Genomic DNA, 16,974 nt, shown 5'->3' with positions numbered 1-16,974 from the left:
TTTCTTTAATTGTTTTTCCATAGATTGGAACATCTTTTATTTCTTGAAACAAAGGATTCTTAACACACACATTATTTAGTTGGTCCACAATATCAAACATGGCCTCTTCTTTTTGTTTTGTAGGTTCTACTTCCAATCTTTGGGGAAATGGAGGTGTAGTGTCTGATTCTTGTTGCACCAACCTTAATGGAATAGATGGAGGTGTCTCAATTTGCTGAATGTAGTATTCTATAGGTATTTTAGTTATCACTGGAGGTGAAGGTGCAAGAAGAGTTGTTCCTGACCGTAATTGGATGTCCCTAATACTAACAACATAGGCAAGGTATTAGCTTGGATCAGTAGCATAAACTTGTTATTGTTGTGGTTGTTTACTATTAGTATTGGGCATAGGCTAAGTTGGAAACTGAGGTGGTTTAGGTGGAGTAGTAGCATTTTGACAAGGTGGTGGCATTAGAGCTTGTTGTTGGGGTTTTTGGGGAGGTTGCAGGAAACCGATGGACTGATTTGGCAATTATTGTCCTCCTCTCCACTGAGGTGTTTGTTGTCAGTTTCCTTGAGGTGGTTGCCAGCCTCCTTTATTTTTTCACCAAGGAGGAGGAGATTTTTGATAATTGGTCCATGTATTTTTGGGGTTATTCCAATTTTGGTGAGGAAAATTCCCATAATGGGATGGATAAGGATTTTGCCATTGATTATGAGGATTATATGAATTTGAATAAGGACCATTAAAGGATAATGGATCAGGTGGCATACCTTATTGTGGAGCCCATGGTATTCTTTGAGCAACATGGAATATTAGGTCCTCATCCCTTTGAGCACATAGATATGTTAGTAGTTTGAAATTTTTAGTTCTTGAACATTCTGACCTGCAAAAAAAGTTTGTTAGTTGCAAATAAAATTGCTATCCTTGTTGGTATTTTGGTATGGTTTTGTCATTGATGTCAACACCTACTTTGGAGATCCAGCAACATTCATTGGCAAGCAAGTAAATTGTGCAACAGTTACTGGTATATGGTTCACTGGCAGGATATATTGTTCACTCGTACCTGGAATGATATGGAAGACACTTGGTAATGTCGAAGACATCATGTGGACACTTTGTTTTGAAGAATTAATCATTGGTATATTCATATTTGCATATTTGCTTTTACCAGCAAATAGGTCCAGGTTATCTAGGGTTACACCGGCAGGTTTATCTTTTCCAGATCAGCATGGCACGCTATGGAGATGATTTATTATTGTTGTAAATGCTTTTAGCCAACATGTGTAATTAGTTATTGCATCGAATATTATATTGTATGAGAAATGTTTTTATTGTAATATCTTGTAGAGCCAACCTACTAAAATTGGTCTTAAGATTTGGTATAAATGTAAGATCTTATTTGTAAGATCAAGTGTGGAATGCGGAAAAGAATTAAGTGAAGGTATATGTGAGATCAAGCAGAGGTATACACGAAGACATCATTTGAAGGTGAAGTTAGGTTTTTGTAAAAGCATATCAACATTACACCGGTACTGAATCCAGCATATGAAGATGCTATTTTGTGCAGTACATTCTTATTGCATTTAACCATCCAACTGTAGTCAGTGTGACTCCCATTTTGTGATTGAGCAGTGAGCTCTAGGCTGTTGGCCTTTCTGCATGTGCAAACCCCATTTATATACACTTATTATCTGCAGTAGTATCATCTGACTGTGGGTAAGGTTTCCCACCATGGTTTTTCCCCTTACAGGGTTTCCACATACAAATATTGGTGTTATGTGTTGTGGATGACTTTATGTTTATGTTTCATGCATTAATCGTTACCGGTATAGCAATTTACTGTTAACACTGTCTTCCGGCATACTTAACTGGTTTACCGATATTAAGCATTAAGTTGGTTAATTAGTTTTTGGTTTGAATTTATTAGACAACTGATTCACCCCCCCCCCCTCTCAGTTGTCTCCGGGACCTAACAATCTTAGCAAATGCATTGTCTTCCACCTCAAAAGTGCTGACCTAGAGGACAAAACCGTAACCTTGCAATACCAAAGCGCTACTTTGCGGACTAAAATGCGAGAATTCACTGACAAAAGCGCAAACCAAAATGACAAATGCATTAATCTCAAAGACAAAAGTGCTAATCTAAGAATCAAATGTGTTGATTTCCCAACAAAAGCGCTAACCTAAATGCCAAATGTGCTTACCTACCAGACAAAATCGCTAATCTATTAAATAAAACCATTGTCACAATTCACACACACGTGAATTTGGATTATAAATGCATTAAACTTAGGTTTGCGAGAACTAGATAGGATATTAAAAACATATATGTGAGGCTCCAGCCCCACAGTGGGTGCCAAAATATGTCGACTTGAATTTCATCATCAGAATACTACCTCCAACATGTTAGCTTCACAAAATACAAAGGAAATGCTATAGGAAATCCAAACTCAACCAATGAAACTACATGAAATGAATATTAAAATAAAAACACTATTATTACCTTCATGATTTAAGTCTCATTATGTCCTAACTCCACTGTTATTGGTTGCAGATGATTTGCTCTCAGACAAGCACTGATAGCTTCCAAGATGGCATGTGAAGAATGGACTGATAACTGGTAGTTTTACTAATACTATGATATGCAATGTAAATGATTTAAAGCTAAATGATTATGCTAAATGAGAAATGCTAAATTGCTAATTACTTCAAGATAAAAATTAACAGATGCATAAGTTTACTCAAATTGTTAACTTGAAGTCTAACTCTTTCTCAAATCAAACTCCTACTTTTATAGACTTTTAAGAGGATAAGATGATGTGCCCTTGATCAATGGTCATGATCAGATCTACAAATCTAGATGACTATGAGAAAAGGTGAAGTTTGAGAGAAAGGGGGAAGGAGAAGATAAGTGTCACTCATCTCACCTTGACTGGGTTGGTGACTAGGAGAATCTAGGGATTGTTGGAGAAGATTTAGGCATGAGAGGAAAAGTGGACTCAAGTCCTTCCTAAGATGTAGGGATGTTGGAGAGAATATATAAGAAGGTTAAGAAATATGTGTACATACACAATATTTCATTTATTTTGGAAGTTGGAGATAAGTGGCTAATAAATGGTTTATTTATTTTAATTTTGTTGAATTAATTTAACCACATGATGGATGAGTTGGAAAGGGAAAGATGAAGTGGAGATGGAAGGTGAGTTGGAAATGAATTAAATAACTTAAGAAATTATTTAATATTTGAGACTATAGGATATAAGAATACACATTAAATATTAGATATTTAATTGATTGATTATAGGAATAATTAAATATTAGATATTTAATTATTAGAGGAATAATTAAATATTAGATGTTTAATTAATCGATTAGAGGAAAAGGATAAAGGAATTAATTAATAAAGTATTTCAATTAAATTAATTAATAGGACATGAAATAAATTAATCTTTTCAAATCAACCATTTAATAGAAGAATAATTATTAAACAAATATAAAATATTTATTCCATCGCTCAGCCATTTTTATGTGTATACATTTTTCCCCTCTTTGAAATGATTGTCGAGACAACATTGTTTCAAAGATTAAATCAAGTCTTCATAATGCGCCTGATGAAGATAAAAATACCAATTGTGTGCCCCCTCGGGAGATTGATCATGAAATTTGTTGAAAATTTTGGATAAGTTATTGATCTCATGATAATTGAAAAGGTCCTTCAATTAAATTCATTTGTGAAAAATAAAGAAAAAATCCCCACCTAAAAGCATTAATTACCCTTCCAAATGGTAAATATAAAATTAACCAAAATTAAATTTTAATCTCATTTGCATCCTTGTCAACTTGTGGAGTGAAAAGAATTGTCTTGGTGAGGTGGCAAAATGGTCATTCCATTCGAGAACCATCAATTTGAGCACGTTTGACGATATCAGTGACCTCCTGACTATGGTTATCTAGTATGTACCTTATTCCAGGCTTGCTTTTAACTTGTACTAATTTCCTTGCTTTTTGGCATGTTTTAGGTTGTTTTAGACTATGCGTGTTAGCGCTTTTGTTTTCTTGGTTTGCGCTTTTGCTTTGTAGATTTCCTCTTTTGCTAAGTTAGTGCATATGAATGTTTGGTTACCGCTTTTGCTTGGTATGTTAGCAATTTTATACAATTCATGCTTTTGTTTTGTGTTCATGCAAATGTAAAAACAATTAGTGCATTTGATTGATTTAGCGCTTTTGACTTGTTGGTTAGCGCATTTGTTGAAAAGGTTAGCGCTTTCGAATGGTTTAGCGCCCTTGTTTAATAGAATAGTGCTTTTGTTAAAAAAGTTAGCGCTTTTGTTTTAGATGAATTTGTTTAAATTTGTTCATGTTAAAATTAATTTTGATGATTTAATTTAGGCATTTTGTTGCTCAAATGTGATTGATAGGTATTTAATTGATGTTTTGATTGATATAAATTTTGATAATGTTGATTGATAGGATAAATGATTGATTGATTTGATTGGATTGGTAGATTGATAGATTAGCTCTAAGAAACCGATGCAATTTCTGATGAAGAGCATACCAGAGTTTGATTGAACTCGTTGATTGATAGAAAACCATGATTGATAGTTTTAGGTTGATTTGATTTCCTTATTTGCTTCATTGAAAAGATTTATTAATTGTTGATGTGATAGATTAGTGATCACTTTTATTTGATAGATAGATGATTGATGATTGATAGAGATCAAATTCTCTTGTTAAACACGAGAAACTCGATGTTCTCTAGTGTCGGGAGAAATTCCTGGCCATGCACCACTTAGTGCTAGAGCTTAAACAGGCTAAGGTTAGACATATAGATGCCTGCAAATTATGCCACTTGTTATATATGCATGATATTACCCATAATAGGGGTTGTTGACTGCCTTAGTAGAGAGATAGAATAGCGAGCATAACACTTTCCAATTGCCCATTGGTGAGATTAGTGTGACACTCAAGGATGTCTATAGGACTCTTCACATCCCTGTGATTGGTGAGTTAGTCTAGTATGATTTTCATGATCGTGGAGGGACAGAGGCTTGTAGAGACGTATTTGGTGATGAGAGAATTTCCAGAGGAGAGATCCAATGGGAGGATATGATCATGTATTATGAGACTCTTCTAGTGATTCATGCAAGTTTGATTGGGGGATTTATCTATCCAGGAAGGAGATCTTGAGGTTTTACTTTTGGTTGGGGTGACATTCTTCAGAGCATGATGCAACATTGGACTCGATATGCATGGGGTGTTTGCATGCTCGCTCATTTGTATCATGATCTTCATCAGGTCATTTTTTATGAGAGCACTAGTCTATCTATAGGATGCACACTTTTACAGATCTGGTGTTGGGAGCACATTGCTATTACTCGGCCTATCTATCATAGATTTCATGGTGAGAGGTAGTCATATGTCAATTTACATGTAGGTATCCTTACTCAACATAAGCTAGGTAAGATGGAGTATTCGCATTGGGTTCTGGATTCATTGGATAGCGTTATTTGGAGACCTTATATCAATTGTGAGAGATGGATGGATGATTCACAGATATTACCATATATTATGGAGAGTACATATCTCATTGGTCGTACTTCATACATTATTGAGCGGCAATTGATTAGTCAAATTTTGAGACAGTTTGGTATAATTCAGCACATGCCTACTTGTGTCACTATATATGCGCAGCGGTACAAGGAAAGGCTAGATTGGGGACCTTATTTGTCTTTTGAGATATCACGTGCAAATTTTTTGGCTATGCATAGGGTGGCTTATGATTTGAGATTACACATTCTAGATCCCAGTGTGACTATAGATTATGCTCAGTATATGCTTGTACACCCTTTTCCTTGTATTGTTGATCTAGCTAACCCTCCTCCCAGCTCAGGAGATGAGGAGGATGATTCATATGATCCCATCATTAGGATACAGAGATGGAGATGAGATCTTAGAGCTACTTAGGAGGCCGAAGGTGAGGGAGATGAGGGAGGATATGGAGGTGGAGGTAGTAGGAGACCCAGATGGAGAAGAGGTCGATTGAGAGTCCATGGAGGACCTTTTGGACCATTTGGTAGGATTGGGAGACCATTTACCATGGTTGGGAGAGATGTGGGATGGATTGAGAGGGACACTGGTAGGGTAGGTATGAGATCAGTGAGAGGATTACCCTCTATAGGAGGAGGTAGGAGCATTGGACTAGATTGGGGTTGTGGGAGAGGCATTGATTTTGGTCAGATTTAGCCAGACCCTAGGGTTATTGCAGCTCATGGTGGAGAGGAGGAGGATTCATAGGATCATGTTCTCTCATTACACGATGGGTTCTGAGAGCTACTTGGGTTGAGATTCTAGTAGGTGGAGATGAGGGGATTCATAATCATGCTCCTCAATGGGATGTGCCAGAGCAGGATACCTTGGAGAGTCTCAGAGCACAGATAGATCAACTTATAGCACAGGTGTAGACACTCATGATAGAGAGAGACAGGGTGGTTAGAAGACAGCAGGATACTCAGGGTCTTCTTGATCACATTTAGTAGGCTGGATCTGGCACTCTCTTAGTTGATACCATCAGAGCACAATTTTGGGCCAAGAAGGAGATAGCACATTGGTGACAGTTGTATGAGGATTTAGTTGCAGAGAGCCAGAGGGCAAGTAGCTATCATACCACTGTGACGATGGATACTAGTAGTAGTGGAGTCATGGGACCTCCTTAGAGGAGTGGTGATCATGCAGGATAGGCATCTGGAGGATCTTCTCACCCATAGCCACAGAGGCAGACAGACTCAAGTGGTAGTGGCACAGGATAGCCTTGACTTGATTTATATTGATGAGGCACTTGTATTTTTGATCTGATATCATTGTATACTTGGACTTTTTATTGTTTTATGATGATCTATATGTAGGCATGGACTTTATATGATGATCTATATGCATTGATTACATGAATAATGTTATGATGATCTTTTCTTTTCTTTTCTTTTCATGATGATGATGCTCTATATGATGATGCAATGAAAAATGCTTTTGATTTTTTTATTTTGATGATCATGGATGCACTTTAATGGTTAATAACTTAAATAATATGCTTTACCTAAATGATGCAAATACAATGATCTATATGAGAATGCTTCTAATGATTTTGAAATATAAATGATCGATATGAATTTTTTTTTTTAATGTAATGCTTATAATGATTATGAATTTAAGTGCAAAGATGCAACTAAATGATCTTAATGCATAAAAAGAACTACAATGATAATGATGCTAATGCAAATAATAATGATGATATACACATGATCAATGAAATGCACTTAATGGAATGCAAACTAATGCAATGATTGAAATGCAACCAAATAAAATGAATGATGATTGAAATGATTCTAAAGATAAATGCACCTATAATGATCAAATGCAAAAAAAATTGTTTGTCCAAGTATAATCAATCTATATTTATGATCGTTGATCTTTGAATGAAATGATATGCTTATAATGCAACTGATAATGAATGCTTATAATGCATATGAATAATGAGCTAATCTAAAAAATTATCTAAATGATATTTCCATTCTTCATATTTTGTCTTGTAACAATGCTTGATTTCATCATTGAGCTTTAAAATGTTGTAAAGAAAATGCAAGCAACTTGACATAATGATTCAAGCCGACCTGAGTATTTCTTACATGGATTTTGATATAGCAAGTTTATACAAGCAACTTGATATTATGAATCAAGTTGACCTGAGTATTTCATGCAAAACAGACAAGGATTATCCCTTTTCATGCATGACTCAGAACATCCTCCTTGATCTTTTTCCGATCATATCCTTAGACAAGTACATACCTTAATAATAGATACACCACAGACAGCAAACAAACAAAATAATCATGCCTCATCATATCTTCTCTAGTCATGGTTATCCTTGAGTTGCATAGAGTACATGATTAGCAATAAAATTAGGATATAAACACTTAATCTTGTATGTCATTCACATGTTCTCGTGGGCATTAACTGATATAATCATCTTGATGAATGATCATTGATAATCCTTTATTACTTGCTGGTTGATTGTTTGTTTTCTAAGATTCACGATTCAGTTGTTTATAAAAGGCATTGATCTTCGTTGCTTTGTTGCTCGTTATCTATTTCAAAACCCTAGGTGTTTTTGGTTTCTCTAATTTTTTTGAATGTTTTGGATTTTCAAAGATTCAAAAGATCACCTTAGCAAAAGGAATTAGGATTTTGCCCCCAGTGGAAACAAAACTTTATTATGGATGTACGAATAATTATTAAGATCCAAACCATGGCGGGATATAATGCAGATATGATTGATTTTGAGAAAAACTAAAGCAGTGACTATGATAAGTATGTCAAAGATTGATAATTGTTGGTAAGCTACATATTTTCTGCTAATGGTTCAAAGAAATGAATGCAAAAGATGAAATCGATAAGCTAAGATAGATGGAAGTGATAGGTGCGATAGGATGGATAGATAGGTGCACAAAGCGATCGCATAGATGGAAGAACTCACTTTTTAAATAGCGCTTGTTTACCAAGTTTTCACTATCTAAATTTATTGCATTTTTTCCATGTTTTGATTTTTTTTTTTCTATTTTCACTATTTTATTCCTTTTTAGGAATTTTCTATTTTTCTAATTTTTACTGATTTCTTCAAGACTTTATATATGCTTTTTATTGATTTTTTCCAGCACCTTATATCTCAAGCATAGAATTTATTGAGATGGATGGAATTGGTAGGTCCATCAAACCAATCACCTTCAGGAGTAGATAACTTGTATTCTCCTAAGCCATATGTTGCTACTATGATAAAAGGACCAAACCAATTTGGTTCAAATTTACCCTTCTTTTCTTGGTCTTGTTGATTTCTTGGATTCTCCCTTAGAACTATATCTCCAAACTAAAAAATGTGTGGCTTGACTCTGTGATTATAACTTCTTTCTATTCTCTATTGATATACCTTCAAATGACCTGTTGCATTTTTATGACGTTCCTAAATCAGCTCAAGTTCTTGAAGTCTAGAGACTCATTTTTCTTCTTCTGGTATAAGAACTTTCAAGGAAAATCGTAGAGAAGGTATCTCTGATTCTATTGGTAATATGGCTTCTGATCCATAGACTAAGCAATATGGATTTTCTCCCATTGGTGTGTGGATGCTGGTTCGGTATGCACAAAGAGCAGGATTTAGCTGAATGCGCCAGTCTTTTCCAGGTTCATTGACTATTTTCTTCAATATTTTCATGATAGTCTTGTTTGATGCCTCAGCTTGACCATTTCCTTGTGGATAATATGGTGTAGAAAATGTTGGCATATGTGCAAGAGTATGATGACATGATGATATTGTATGTTTTCATTGATGTCAATATGCTGAGAAGTGAACCGGTATATTGAATTTAAGAAACTGGCAAAGTGAACCAGTATGGTGGTGTAAACCGGTATATGTGCAATAAGTGAAATGGTATGCTTGTCCAAGTGAACCAGTATGATATTGTGAACTAGAACTGGTATGTCAGAATGAGAACCGGTACATGGAATGTGCCAGGACTACCGATTGTAGTCTTAGCTTCAGGGTCTTTTAGTTGAAGTGTTCCAAGCCCAATGACATTGTGTGATGGGTTAGCATTGTAATGGAGATCAGATCGTATTGCCATGTCAGTCTCATGCATGTGAAGGATCTTGCATGAAGAAGATTGATCCTATCTACCTCGGGATTTTGCGAAGTCTTTGCAAATGGTGGAGAATGCATGATGGGTTATCACCTCCATGAAGCAGTGAAGAATTAATTATGGAGAATGTCTTGAGATCTGTTCAAGACTATTGTTTTCAAATGAAAAGTGCTCAATGGTCAGGATTGAACTGATCAATTGCTTAACCTAAGTGTTTAGGGTTTATGTTGCCGACCTATCTATGTTCTATAAGGTCGATGTTGTGTTTCATGTTGAGGTTGTTGGCAAATGTTGTGTGTGTATCTAAGTGCAGAGATATGTGATTCTTGCCAGACTAGATAAGAGGATTGATACCTTCCTAGTGTGTGTGCAGAAGGAAGGAACTAAAGCAGATCTGCATTGGCATTGAGTGCTACTACCAGATCATTGTAATACCTGTTCATCTTTAACTACTTCAACAGTTGGAAAATCCCTTAACTGGGTAGCTTTAACTAGCTTTATGTATATCATTTAATAGGATAACTCAAAGCCATTGAGTTCATAAAATTCTCTAACAAGGTAACCTCTAACAGGGTCTAACCCTTAATCGGGTATTCTAGCCATCCCTTAACAGAGTGATCCCTAACAGGATTGGTTCCTAACATAACCTGTTGTAACAGTCTTTAACCAGACTAGGTTTCTAACAGAGTGGACTTCTAAAGAGTTCAAAACAGTTGTGGGTATTCATCCCCACCATGGTTTTTCCCAGTAAGATTTCCACATGAAAAATGTGTGTGTCATGTGTGATGCCTCTTTCATGTGATGCTTTGTTATTTTCTGTCAAGCAGTGAATCATTATATGCTAGTGAATTATTGTGTCTCTGATGATAGATTATCTATTTATGCATAAGGACAAAGTGGAAATGAGGAAGTAGGTTTTGTGGAAAGCTAAGAAGATTGACTGGTTCATGTCTTTTACAATTGCACTGTGTTTAACCGGTAGTAGTCTGGTTTGGACCAGTGTTAGGGATTGCCAGTAGTTTACAGTCTGCAATCAAACTGATTCAGGAGAAGTTTTTTGTTTGTTCCTATACTGATTCACCCCCTCCCCCCCCCCCTCTCAGTACCGGTTTGGTACTCACTTTTCATCATTGAGTTATCAATTGGTATCAGAGGGTCCTCTAGGTCCTCTGTGTTGTAAGCTTAACTGCTTGAGGGAAAGATCCTATTGTAATGATGCAGAGGGAAGGTCCAAAGTTCAACAGAGATAACTTCAAAATATGGAAGGATAGAATGAAGATATACATCAAAAGCATGGGTGCTCAACATTGGAGCTATGTTGAGAATGTTTATGTTATCCCTACCAGTACTCTCACGGATGACCAAAAGAGAGAGATTCAGGAGAATGGGCAAGTCATGGAAGCCCTAATTAGTAACTTATCTGACATTGAGTTTATTGATGTCCAGGATAAAAACAATCCCAAAGAAGTATGGGATACTCTTGATAATATCTATGGCGGTGATGAGCATGTAAAACAAGCTAAGGAAGAAAGCCTTAGAGGGAAGTTTGAAGACATGCAGATGGTTGAAGGTGAGACCATTCAACAATATGGAATATGAATCAAAACTGTTGTTGGAGATATCAAGAGTACAGGTGGTAAAATGGAAGATTCCACTGTTGTCAGCAAAGTTTTGAGATCCTTATTACCAGTCTATGCAATAAGAGTTGCTGCTATTCAGGAGTTGAGATCAATAGACAAGACTAAGGTATCCCTAGATTCCATCATTGCAAAGTTCACAGCCTATAAGATAAATAGTTTTGATGGCAGTGTTCAGAAGACTGAATCAGCTTTTAGAGAATTTGTTGCACCATCTAGAAAAGGAAAAGAAGCAAGCACCAGCGGTGAACCAAGACAGAGCAGAGAAATAGATGATGAGGAGATTCTAATGGAATTTGAAGCTCTTCTTGTCAAGAGACTTCCTAAGGGAACCAACAAATACGGAGGTAAGCTTCCTTTGAAAAGCTTTTCTTGTAACCAGATAGGACACATCGCTATAAACTGTCCTAATGGTGATAGAAAGGACAAACCAGAAAGGTTCAAGAAATTCAAAGGAGGAAACCGGAGAAACTATTTTGTAGCAGTTGATGAAGGTGTTACATATGAGGAATCAGAAGATGAAGAAAATGAAGATATTGTGTTTGTTGCAGTCAAGGAGGATGTGTCAGACAAGAAGGCTCTTGTCTCCTGCTTTGATAATTCCAGTGAGTGGATTATTGACAGTGGTTACTCTCACCATATGACTGGTGACCGAAGCAAGTTTATATCCCTAGAAGAGTATGATGGTGGTGTGGTTCATTTTGGTAATGATGCACCATGTATGGTCAAAGGCAGAGGGTCCATCTCTCTAAATGGAAAGAGAAGTGCTAACAATGTGTATTGGGTGGAAGGTCTTAGACACAATCTATTGAGTGTTTCCTAGTTGAATGACGGTGGACTCACTCTAGAATTCAAAAATGGAGTTTGTGAAATCAAAGGAAAGAATGGTGAACTGATGGCCACCGGTATGCAAATCAAAGGTAACTTATTTTAGCTAAATGCAAATTTAAGTACATGTCTTATGGCTAAGTTTGATGATAGTTGGATATGGCAGAGGAGACTCTGCCATGTAAACTTTGATAACATAGTAAAGGCCAATAAGATCAAGGCAGTTAGAGGACTGCCGATGCTAAGCAACCAAAAAATCCTTTGTGTAGAGAGTGTCAACTAGGGAAAATGTCTTCCTCAACCTTCAAAGGTAAATCTGTCACTACTGACAATTTACTTGATCTTGTGCATACTGATTTGTGTGGTCCTATGAAAACTAGGAGTGTGCAGGGAGATAGGTATTTTATGATTCTAACGGATGATTGCTCAAGAATGATGTGGGTCACATTTTTGAAGGACAAATCTGAAGCTTTTGGAAAGTTCAAAGCCTTCAGAGCACTGGTAGAAAAGGAAAGTAGTAGAAGAATCAAATGCCTTAGAACTGATCAAGGAGGGGAATTTACTTCCGGTGAATTCAACAAATATTGTGAAGAGAATGGCATCAAGAGGCAATTGTCAGCCCCTTGGACTCCACATCAGAATGGCTTAGTAGAGAGGAACAACCAGACTGTAGTTGAAGCGGCTAGAACTATGTTGATCCAAGGAAAAGTTGCTCACACCTTTTGGAGAGAAGCCATGAGCACTGCAGTCTACACAATGAACCGGGTACTCATCAAGAAAGGAAAGGATAAGACTCCTTATGAGTACTAGATTGACAAGACACCAGTGGTAAGCTACTTCAGAGTGTTTGGTAGTAAATGTTATATCAAGAGGAGTGAACATCAGAGCAATTTTGATGCTAAACGTGATGAGGAAATATTCCTAGGGTATTCCACTAAGAGCAAAGCTCTCAAATGTTTCAACAATAGGACTTAGAGAATTGTTGAAAGCATCAATGTTAGGGTTGATGAAAACTCTGAGAAATTTGAGAAAACCGGCAGAGAGCATGTAGGAGATGAACCGGTTGCAAATTTGCCTAGTACCAGCAACTGTGCTCCTACACCGATAGATGCTGATCAAGATGAGGATGATGAAGAAAAGAAAGAGGAAGTTGTTAAGAATATACCTAGGTATGTCAAACTCAATCATGATCCAAAGTAAATCATAGGAGACAAGGATGTAGGAATCCTTAAAAGAAGAAAGGTCAGAGAAAACTCATGTATGATCTCTGAATTTGAGCCTAAATCATTCAAAGATGCACATAAAGATGAAGATTGGATCAAGGCAATGGAAGAGGAACTTGATTAGATAGAAAAGAATCGTACATGGTCCTTGGTACCTAGACCGGAGCATAAAAATGTCATTGGTACCAAATGGGTTTTCAGAAATAAGCTGAATGAAGATGGGATAGTGATAAGAAACAAAGCCAGACTAGTGTGTAAGGGGTATGCTCAAGAAAAAGGAGAAGACTATGGAGAAACCTTTGCTCCAGTAGCCAGATTGGAAGGAGTTCATATGCTTTTTGCATATGCAGCTTTTAAAGGATTCAAGGTATACCAAATGGATGTAAAATCTACATTCCTAAATGGAATACTTAAAGAGGAGGTGTATATAGAGCAACTAGATGGGTTTGCCCTATCAAAAGATAGTGGCATGGTGTGTAAGCTACATAAAGCCTTGTATGGACTAAAGCAGGCACTTAGAGCATGGTATGAATGCTTGTACTCCCATCTTGTGAAGATTGGATTTGAAAGAACAAGTGAAGACAGCAATATCTACTTCAAATCAGAAGGAGATTAGATTCTGATCTGTGAAGTATTTGTTGATGACATCATCTTTGGAGGAGATGACAAGATGAGTCATGATTTTGCAGATGAGATGAAGAAGGAATTTGAAATATCACTCATAGGGGAGATTATGTTCTTCATTGGACTGCAGACTCAACAAATGAAAGATGGAATCTTTATTACTCAGTCCAAGTATGTCAAAGAGGTGCTGAAGACCTTTGGCATGGAAGACAGTAAACTGGTTGGTACAATATGGTGATCGGTTGTAAACTATCAAAAGAAGATGACTCAGCACTGGTAATTGAGAAGGAATACCAATCAATGATTGGTAAGTTGTATTATGTAGTGCATAGCAGACCAGACATTGCACATGCAGTGGATATTACCGCTCGGTTTCAGCAAAGCCCAAGAGAATCCCACTTGGTAGCAGTCAAGCAGATTCTTAGATATCTGAAGGGAACTATTAACTATGGGTTATGGTATCCATACAATAATGAGCTCAACCTAAAAGTGTTCATAGATACTGATTGGGCTGGTAATGTAGATGACCAGAAGAGCACAACCGGTGGTGCATTCTTTCTCAGTGGTAGACTAGTCTCGTGGATGAGTAACAAATAGAGTTGTATCTCTCAGTCTACAGTAGAGGCGGAGTATGTTGCAGCTTTTATGAACTGCACCTAGACTATTTGGATGAAGCATGTATTGAATGGCTTCAAAGTTCCTATATCTGAAGCCGTAAGTATATTCTGTGACAATACAAGTGCAATTAACATTTCCAAGAATCCGGTTTTACATGCTAGAACCAAGCACTTTGAACTAAAGTATCTTTTCTTGAGGGAAAAGGTTTAAAACAAAGAGGTGGCATTGGAACATGTTTCCAGTAAGGAGCAGTTAGCAGATATATTCACCAAGCCTCTACCAAAGGCTTCATTTACCTATTTGAGAGGTGAATTAGGGGTGCTACCCCTTCAAGAGGAGAAGTAAAAGTAAGTGCTCCACATCAATCAGATCTTACTTTGCTATATCTTCTCAGGATTGATGTGTTGAAGGATGATACTCCTCATGGGGAGCAACATAGTGGAATAGGGAAGCTTGTTCCTCCACTTTGGTATTGTTGTCAAAGGGGGAGAAGATGTGAAGTGGGGAAGATATTTGTAGAAATAGGGAGTAGATGTGATGCTAAGTGATATGTTTGTATATTGCCATCAATGCCAAAGGGGGAGATTGTTGGCATATGTGCAAGAGTATGATGACATGATGATATTGTATGTTGTCATTTATGTCAATATGTTGAGAAGTGAACCGGTATATTGAAGTTAAGCAACTGGCAAAGTGAACCGGTATGGTGGTGTAAACTTGTATATGTCAATAAGTGAAGCGGTATGCTTGTCCAAGTGAACCGATATGATGTTGTGAACCAGAACCGGTATGTCAGAATGAGAATCAGTACATGGAATGTGGCAGGACTACTAATTGGTATTCTTAGCTTCAGGGTTTTTCAGTTGAAGTGTTCCAAGCTCGATGACATTGTGTGATGGGTTAGCATTGTAATGGAGATCAGATCGTGTTTCCATGTAAGTCTCGTGCACATGAAGGATCTTGCATGAAGACACTATCTACCTCGGGAATGTGTGAAGTCTTTACAAATGGTGGAGAATGTGTGATGGGTTATCGCCTCCATGAAGCGGTGAAGAACGAACGATGCAGAATGTCTTAAGATTTGTTCAAGACCGTTGTATTCAAATGCAAAGTGCTCAATGGTCAGGATTGAACCAATCAATTGCTTAGCCTAAGTATTTAGGGTTTATGTTGCCGACCTATCTGTGTTCTATAAGGTTGATGTTGTGTTTCATGTTGAGGTTATTGGCAAATGTTGTGTGTGTATCTAAGTGCAGAGATATGTGATTCTTGCCAGACTAGATAAGAGGATTGATACCTACCTAGTGTGTGTAGAAGGAAGGAACTAAAGTGGATCTACATTGGCATTGAGTGCTACTACCAGATCATTCTAATACCTGTTGATCTTTAACTACTTCAACAGTTGGAAAATCCCTTAACCAGGTAGCTTTAACCAGCTTGTTTTAAATCCTTTAACAGGGTGACTCAAAGCCATTGAGTTCATAAAATCCTCTAACAAGGTAACCTCTAACAGGGTTTAACCCTTAATCAGGTATTCTAGCCATCCCTTAACTGGGTGATCCCTAACAGAACCTATTGTAACAGTCTTTAATCGGACTAGGCTTCTAACAGAGCGGACTTCTAAAGAGTTCAAAATAGCTTGTGGGTGGTTTTTCCCTGTTGGGTTTCCACATGAAAAATGTGTGAGTCATGTGTGATGCCTCTTTCATGTGATGCTTTGTTATTTTCTGTCAAGCAGTGAATCATGTTATGCTAGTGAATTATTGTGTCTCTGATGATAGATTATATGTTTATGCATAAAGACAAAGTGGAAATGATGAAGTAGGTTGTGTGGAAAGCTAAGAAGATTGACCGGTTCATGTCTTTCACAGTTGCACTATGTTTAACCGGTAGTAGTCTAGTTTGGACCGGTTTTAGGGATTGCTAGTAGTTTACAGTTTGCAATCAAACTGGTTCATGAGAAGTTTTTTGTTTGTGCTTGTACTGATTCACCCCCCCCCTCTCAGTACTGGTTTGGTACTCACTTTTCATCATTGAGTTATCAGAAAACCTATGTTAGATATGGAATAGCTCACATAGTTCCTTCAAATCTTGATTCTTAAATTGTCATTTATTATCAGTGATAATGGTCATAGGAACTCCATAGTGACAGATTATATAATTCAAGATGAATGATGATATTTTTTTCCCTGTCACTTTTGTCGAAGGTGCTTCTTCAATACATTTAGTGAAATATTTTGTAGCAATCATAATGAAATTATGTCCATTAGAGGATAAAAAATTTATCTTACCTACCAAATCAAGGCCCCATTGAGAAAATGGCCATGATCCTGCCACAGAATATAATTCTTGTGTTGGTGCGTGGATGAGATTCCCATGGA

Source organism: Cryptomeria japonica, chromosome 4 (genome assembly GCF_030272615.1).
Source record: "Cryptomeria japonica chromosome 4, Sugi_1.0, whole genome shotgun sequence".
Classification (NCBI taxonomy): domain Eukaryota; kingdom Viridiplantae; phylum Streptophyta; class Pinopsida; order Cupressales; family Cupressaceae; genus Cryptomeria; species Cryptomeria japonica.
This window is presented reverse-complemented; position numbering follows the sequence as displayed.